We start from the raw sequence: 9045 nt of genomic DNA, 5'->3' as shown, positions 1-9045 counted from the left end.
CAATTTTACTATATTTACTCGTTATTTACGATATATGCATGTTGAGTCTTTAGACTCACTAGACTTGATTGTTGTAGGTACTGATGATGTCGGGATCGAGGGCGGGGACCAGTGAGCTAGCTCGAGTCGGCAGTAGTGGCACCCGAGGACCTCAGTTTCAGCACTTGCCATTTTGATGCTCAAATATTTTATTAGTTATTGAATACTTTAACTTGTTATTTTGGCAAGTAATAATTTCTTCCGCTGCTGTTTTGAACGTTAAATATTTTATCAGTTTTTAGTATGAATGAGGCACTACATTTATTCTAAAAGAAAAAAATTTAAATTTTCCGCAAATTTTCAAGTAAGGATTTTTAGGCCTCTACATTATGTCTCAATCTCTTCAGGACGATCAACTTCATTAATTTGACATATGAATTTCAGTTGAATGGGTTATTGGTTTTTATATTTGAAAACCAATTAGATGATAGCGCTTCAGATGAGAAAACATAAATTGTTCAACTGGAACAATTATGAGAGCTAAATAATATATTTTATCTACTAACACATTATATCAAAGAATGTATGTTAAGACAAAATTGATATTTAAGTTTTGGTAATCTCAAAATAAACTAATCTAACTCAAACTTATATTAATGTATATTTTTTAACTTAACTAAACAAGACTACAAATACAAAGATAAACCTACATTGTTACGAGGTAAATTAAGTAGACATATTGAGCTGCTCAAATATTTCAATCTAATAAAGTTTCTTCATCAGTGTGACTCGAATCAAGATGTTCGAACATAACAAATCTTTTTGAAGACTAGTCTGTCAACATTCTCTGAAGAAAAACTTTATATCTCCGAGTTTATAATATATTTGTCAGCAATGACAAAAGAGAGAAGATCTGTTGGTTACCTTTTTCAGCTAGTGTCCAAGGAATTTAAATCAGACGGGATACAGTTTTGACAAAACAACAAGGACACATGACAATATCTGCATAAATATCGGCTACCCAATTTATCTGTGAGTACCATATATAGTTATTAACTTTGGAGACCAACACCTATAAATAAGGAATACATCCAGACTGAAGAGATCTCTCGGGACAACTACTTCTTTATCAATCTTCTTCAAGCATTCAATTAGCACATCATCCCTCAAAAGATCCATATTTACGTTGTTTTTGCACACACTCAGCTTCCTATCAGATCGATTAAGGACCAATATTATGCACTTTGTATTCTTACATACCTTTTATATACGATTATTGTTGTATTGTGAGAATCAATATCAGCTGTCAGAAATCTGTTTCTGAACAGATCAAGTTGAAGTAAAGAGTGCTACCTCATTAGGGTTGTGGAACTGAGTTGAAGTTGATTGTACAAGTTGTTGTAACAATCAAATCTTCTAGTGAAATTCTTCTGGAAATATAAGAAGGGGATACATAGAAGGTTAGCATTCGAATGAACATAAACAAATTCTCGTCTTTCTACCTTCTATTACTTACTTGTGCTGTAAAGATAATTATATGTGCTGATAAGTCAACTGACGTATATTAAGTTGTTACTTTAATATCATACACACTAAGTAATTTTAGCAGTTTTCGCACTTAGAACTTGTTTATAATATCTCAAATTATTTAGTCCGATTGGCATATTGACTTGAGCTATTAACACAACTTAAGTTTAATATTATTTGACATATTTTGCATAACAGTTCATTCACCCCCTTCTAAACTGTTATCTTTGATCCTAAAAATGTATTAAAAATTTGAAATTTAGGTTCACTTTATATTTCATAAGGCCTGATCGAAAAAGACAGTACATTCTTATTGATATACATTTAGTTTTCACGTTCCTCACCCTCAATGTTTGAAAACATTTCTTTACTAAAATAACAACTGGGATCACGTCATAAAAATCTCTTTGTTATTGATTAGTTGACATAATATCTATAATATTTGTTGAAGACAAAATATCACATCCCCAAAATATAACACATTATTTTCATAGTCAATGGTTTAATAGTTGATTGGAGGTATTTAATAATTAATCAACCAAACTATTTTTACTGACTGTATATTTTGAAAATTATTCTTAGTAAATATTTTCGCAAGCATCAGGTTGCAATTCGTGTGCCCATTCATATAATTACTTATTAATTTAATTCCAAAAAATATAGAGATTCAACCACAATTTAAACAATTGATAGTGATATCAGGTTTAATAAATCATAACATACAAACTCTTGAAATCCTAAAATCTTCTGGTTCTTTAATTCAAGAATCTTATTATTTATCAATCCAAACCTTATTGTTATTTGGATAATACCTTTATACACTATTAATAATTTATTATATTTTTGTGTAATTGGGATATAAAAAACAATGAATTATGTCAAACTATAAAATTATTTGTATTAATGACTTATTATTGGTATATAAACGTCTGGTTTGCAATACAAGAAATTTAAGGTTGTAACATCAACAAACTTTTATCCAAAATATAAATAAACTTCATGCTTATAATATTAGTAAACTTCAATATCAATAAACTCATGATTTTTGTGATATTTATTTTATTGACATCGTTACAATATCATTTTTAGAATTTAATTTTTTGTACCATCCAGTTTTATTTTGATATCTTCTAGATCAGTTGTCTCAATATTATATTTTTCCATGAGACACAAAAAGAAACATTCATTCTTAACAATAAATTTTTTATATTTTCTCCACGAAAATGCATATTAACTAATCTAGAGTACTAGAGCTCTTATAACTCTATTGAATTAATATTGTCGTTGGATTCAACATCTTTAATACATTTATGTTCAGTTACGATGAAAATATAATTTCGTAAGTAATAAATTTCTTCCAAAAATTCTATATCATGTTTGATGAAAATCAATAGAAGCCTCTTATATACTTTAGGTACGAAATAATTATTCGAGAAATCAATGTACACCTGGTTCAATTTTCGATTAAGATATCAAATATTTTTATCGTACTACGAGTACAAATTTTTATTCAGGACAATTGAAGCATATGATTTTCCTACATTTGTGTCAATATTTTATAATCTATATTTCACTTTTAGCGAAATAAAATATTCTTCTTCTTTAAAAAATTAATCTACCACAAAAAAACAGTGTATCAAAGTGTATAATATGATCATATTCGCTTCAGGGAATGTGTTACATTGATTAGACGTGTGAAGGCCTATAAATCCTTGCTTGAAAATTTGCGAAAAATTAANGACGACTCTTGATACTATTTGTTTATCGCTTTGCTTTTAGGTCATAAAATAATATTTAATATATGAATAATCAAAATTGAAAAAATTAGACATATATTATCCACAATGAATTTATTGTTTCTTCTTTTGTCGTAGCATTCTTTCCGATGCTCGTGGGTATCAACTGGATCCTTTATTTCAATTTCTTAGTTTTGATTCTTGAAGGTATCGAACAATCTTCTCCCTTGGAGAATGGCTTTTTCTCAAAAAATGGAAAATCGACAATATATATTACTTCTTTGTCTTAATTAGTATATTACAATTGAGTGCAAATGCATGTGCGCACCAACCAATTTAGTATGTATAAGATAACTAAGCACACGACATTAAAGAATGCAATTTCCATATCTTTCAAAAATCTACTAAATAAAGCAAAATGGTCGAAAGATGAAATGAAAAATAGTTCTTTCCATTGGCCATCACAACAAACTTAAACAAGGAACAAAGATTTGTAACATCCGTGATAATTATTCCATCATGATTTGTGAACCATAATTAATCTGATATTTGATAATATTCTTAATAATCAAAGTTCAAGCGTTTCGTGATCAAACAAGAGGTGTGCCAATAAATGACATTAATTCAAATATATGAATACCAAATGTCAATAATGTAAGATGTGGGGGTGTATTTTGTTTAACAGTAAAACATGTAAGATCGTATGTGACCGTAAATTTGTGTTTATCAGAATTAAGTGTTATGTGAAATGTTACAACATTTCACACAACATTCAACGGAATTTACAAATTTGTAACACAAACTAACTTTAAGTAAATAAGTTGGAACGGAATAAATTTTGCATACGTATAAATACTTACGCGGTGCTTCATGACAACAATAATCACTAGAAAACGAACGAGTTTACAAAAAAATTAACACTAGTGATTTTAATCAAAAACCAATTTTCTCAACACGTTAAGAAAATTAAATGCTTTCTAAAACGAAGAACCACATTAAAAATAGTATATAAGGAAGCAAAACACGATGTCAAAACTGGAAGAAAAAAAAAACAAATCTTCAGCCAACTCCTTCACAGCTGTTGTTTGTAGATGTCTCCAACAATCACGGCAATATGTGGATTCAGCACTTCTTCCATCAGCAGCAATCTTGTAGATTGTTTTCTCTAAAGTTTATGGCATGCAAAGGTGCAATAGTATGTATGTGCTTCTGCGTAAATAACACCTCTTATTTATAGCCTCAAAGTTTAACAACAAGGAAACCTACACAATATGAAAAGTAAGAGCTTTATTAGATACAAACTCTTTTTAAACAAATATATCATATCACAAAAATCTTAGCATAATTATCACATTAATTATCACATTATCTAGAAAGACAAAATCATAATTAAATATTCAAAATCATATCAACAAGTAAAAATTAATCTTGGGAAATAAATTTAATACGGAAATTATATTTCCCTTCGATCTCCCCTTTTTTCCTTTCTGGACAAAATGAGATCAAACTCAATTTCTCAGTTAAACTCCATTTAACTCCCCCTTAATATGAGAATTTTTCTCCCCATTGATAAAATCAAGTTAGCACGGGTGTTGTTAGTTGTGTTGGCAACACAAGAGACAACACCTGCAAAATATCATTAACAGTTTTAAGTAAAAAAAACATATATGTCAAGCAAAAACTTTTATCAATCAAATCAAAGAAAAACTAACATACTGACAGAGCAAAACATTAAAAGAGAAAGCAAGCAAAACAAGATTTAAAACATAGAAGCTTTGATCTTTTCCATTCGTAGTCCCTTCATCATCTTCACCATCCTTGGTGCCCGATGGTCCAGCAGCATCAACCTCATCAACTTGGTTTTGAGTTTCATCTCCTCCTCTTTTTTGTCCAGAATGGACAGCTACCTACAAAGCAGTCGATAGTCAGCAACTAAAGTCTCATAATAGACCATATCAGCTTTGGCCTGAATTATCTTGGTCAAAGCATTGTCTATCTAGGCTTGGATGGCAGAAGTGGAAATCATCACATATCCAGTGGGCATGTGAGTATCAAAAGTGCCTAGGGGAATGTCAGAGACAGTAGATGCATCACGAGACTCAGAACAAGGTAGGCCGATCTTCCTGTTTCCTTTGAAAAGGGTAGGAACAATCTTCAGCAGTTCGCTGACATCTGATAATTGCTAGTCAATATCACGAATGAATCCTTGAGATTCAAGGATGCCATAAATAATCGAGGTAAATGACAGCTTAGAAGACTTCATTCCGCCTTCAGCAAACTGGAGCACTGTCTTGAATATCAGCCGTCCAAAGTTAAGCGTCCTAGTCCCAATTGCAAACAATGTCAACGCTTGGGATTTTGTTACACCGTGGAGTTTGTAGACGGTGTCCAGTTCTGGATGGAAACTTTATGAAGCACATAGTAAAGTGAGGTGAGATTCGTGGCAGAGAGGCGTTCTAGGTGCGCAGGAAACTGTTGAATCAATCATCCTGTCAGGATTGAAATTACCTCGTTAAGGTTTGTTGAGGGACATCATCAATCTTAGAGGTGTTGTAATAGGCGTTGATGACCTTGGGATTGAAATTGTACACGCTGTTACGAACAAATACTCGGCCGAACTTTGCAGGCCTCTCATCACCTACTACCGGTGATATGTTGGTGTAGAACTCAAGCACGGGTTTGCAACAGAATGTTAGCACAACAGACACATTAGAGAACATACCTCGCGAATTGAGGAAATTAATTAGATTATTTCTGAAAAATGCTTCCATGTCGACATTTCTTTCTTCAAAAAGGTCCCTATTTGCATAGAGGGACCACTGTGAGAGAGCCTTCTCGGTGTAGAACTTTGTTCCGCAGATTCTATCCAAATCATATTCGCTAAGATCAGCGTTGTCCGGGATGTCTTCAACATCCGGCACAACACTGGCACTATTAGAGGGAGGCATGTCATTAGTGCTTTTGGAAGATGAGTCAGTGGAACCTGTGGGGCGATTCTCTTCAAATTCTCGCATCATCGCAGGGTCAGGTTAGTCATCAGATACTTGAGCAGTAGGTGCAGGGGCAGAGTGCTTGGCCTTCTTCAAATTGGTTATCATTTGGGCCAAGGAAACCTCGTCCACATCAGAGAATGTTGGTTCCTTCTGTTCAGATTGTGGATTGTCATCAATAGAGCTCGAGTCTTTCTCCTCAGGCGAGGAGGAGCTCTTTTTCACCGTTTTCGATGTGGTATTTTTACGGGCCACCAGCTCATAGTCCGCATCGTTTGATTCGTCGCCGGAGGTGTTGTACGAATCAGCAAGTGAGGGTCGAGCTGAGGGCTCACCTTTGCGGAAACCTTTTGTTGGGGTGTGAGGTCAGGGTTATACCCAGCCTGCCTCTTTGATAGTCTGGAAATTTGTTCCGATGGAAATACTCGATTTAGGATCGCATAATCTGGGGGATTTTCCACATCAAATTCATTCCCCAGCTCGCCTGGGCTATGGTTTCTAGAAGAATAAGAGCCTCTGCAACATGGTCGATTTCCAGACTTGGAGTAGGGTGTTTCATCAAATGTTTCGGGAGCAGGGGCAATATCCTCTCTATGACCCATCTCGCTTCGGATGTCCAGTGGATCGTAATTGTGTCGTGCCATTGTAGAATTCAGAGGGATTAAACAAGGGTGAAGAGTATTTCAAAAGTATTTCGAAGAGAAACCGAGGGAATAACAAACAATTTGGCTGAGGATTTGCAGAGAACGTGAGTAATAGTGTGAGCCGTTATGGGTTAAAACATTCAGTATAACGGTAACAAAATTAAACACCCATCAAATCCTAACAAGATGCTCGATAAGTTTCCAACGGCAAAAAAATTTCTAACAGGTGAATATCTTTCCGAATCTTGCTACATGATTATATACAGCATAATTGATTTCAAAAATTAATTCCATATTTAAACTCCTCATCAGTCAACCCATTAAACCATCGGAAATCATAGAAATTAGATTTCTAGTAAAAAAGTGTTTTTCATTGAATTTTTCTTTGTTTAAGTGTAACGTCCAAAAGCTAGTCCACGTAAACCACATGCATGCAAATGATTTAAATTGCTTAATTGTTTTATCTAATTGATTTTAAATGCTTACTTGATGTATATTATATGATTGAAGGTCTAATTGTATTATTTCATGATAAATTAAGATTTTATCTGAATATTCGATAATAGTAAATTTTGGTGCTAAGATCTCTTAAGTTGAACTACATAAATGCTAATATTTGGATTTTAAGCCTTAGCATACTTTGAGTTCAATAAATTTAAGAAATGATGCTTTTAAGATTTTAATGTTGAAATATAATAGGTTTATGAACATCTTGAGTATAGTATAAAGAAAGTAAGATACGATAAGTTTAGTCATCCATTTAATATTGGGAATTGTGATAAAGTCGAAATTCGAGGTTATAATAAAATATAACTAAGTCACCATAGGTTCTTGTAAGTTGCGGTTCGCAAACGATGATCTTGAAGGCAAATTTAATAAAGATTGAGGAGACATAAGAATATGCTAAAACTTATTTTATCATAGCGGCGCAGCAGAAGCGTGGATTATTGGAATACTAGAATTAAGAGTCTAAACTTTTTGATTATCGAAGACAAGCGAATTTCGGAGGCGAAATTCAATTTAATTTAATTGTCGTCGTTCTTCGCATTTTAACTTTGAGAGAAAAGCAAACAACGGTTCCGTTCGTCGCCGTTCTTCGCATTTTAACTTAATTGTCATTCGTATAATACGCAAAGGTACGCCTTAACTCTCTTTCGAACATCTTTCACATCATAGTACATGACTGAAGTATTTTTGTATGGAAAATATGTTAGACTTGTGTTTATTTTTGTTTATTTGCCATAACATGCCAAGAAAAATTGAATTTGTGAATCAAAACTTACGTGAAGGGTGCACCAAGGGGCTTCCAGGGTAGGGGGACCGGAGGGGACGTTAGAGCTAAGTTATTTTTGAAAATGTTAAAGTTAGGTTTCTTTTTCGTAATCGAAAATGATAGGTATGGTAGAGGGGCATATTCAATCTTTGTTTGTCTATTAGTTTTGACTTCTTCTCTTCAGCGCGGGGTAGAGTAGTTTGGTAGCTCGCAAGGCTCATAACCTTGAGGTCACGGGTTCAAATCCTGTCTCCGCAAACAATTTTGGATGATTTGACAACTTCAATTTGAATCGACGAATCTGGGATATTTTCCACATTCATAGGAGTACGGATTGACGATTTACGACTTTATATTTCGACTTACTTTCCTTTGGATTTTTCAAATAATAGTTGGTTGATTTATTTTTAAAATAGTGCAGAATATTCATATTTTAAATGCTTAGTGTTTCGGTCAATTGAATTAGAAAAAAAATTCTAGTACTTTTTAAAGAAAAACGAGTAGTGGATGTTTCAATATGATATATGTTTTTGGGAATATCGTGAGGGAGAAATCCCCAGAGAGAGCCCGTTTACGGTAGAAGGCCTCAGAGGGAGCCCAACGATTGTATTTCCATTTTACGTCGGTGCCTTCTGCCCGTCCCCATGCGCAATGGTGAGCTAAGACTGATCAGTCGATTAGAGGATACAGCTAGTCACTTTCAAGGATCAAACTTCACTCAAAACGATAAATGATGGAAAGATTTATGATTTGACGATTTTTGATTAAATTATGCTTACAAATTTATGCTGGCTTATTTTGAATAATAGTATGATTTTTAATGCATGTGCTTATATATGTATTATTTGTTACTCATGTTTAGAACGTGTTGAGTCATTAGACTCACTAGGTTTGAA

The 9045-nt window shown here is 33.3% G+C and overlaps 1 non-coding gene across 1 annotated transcript; it reads left to right on the top strand.

Moving 5' to 3' along the window:
• The first annotated feature begins 8333 nt into the window (after nt 1-8333).
• On the top strand, nt 8334-8407 carry TRNAM-CAU (transfer RNA methionine (anticodon CAU)). The gene has a single exon. It is a non-coding gene; the product is annotated as a tRNA-Met (tRNA).
• The last annotated feature ends 638 nt before the right edge of the window (nt 8408-9045 follow it).

This window comes from Primulina huaijiensis, chromosome 9 (genome assembly GCF_012295235.1).
Source record: "Primulina huaijiensis isolate GDHJ02 chromosome 9, ASM1229523v2, whole genome shotgun sequence".
Taxonomy (NCBI): Eukaryota; Viridiplantae; Streptophyta; class Magnoliopsida; order Lamiales; family Gesneriaceae; genus Primulina; species Primulina huaijiensis.
The sequence above is the reverse complement of the archived record's forward strand: the minus strand, read 5'-3'. Positions and strand labels throughout refer to the sequence as shown.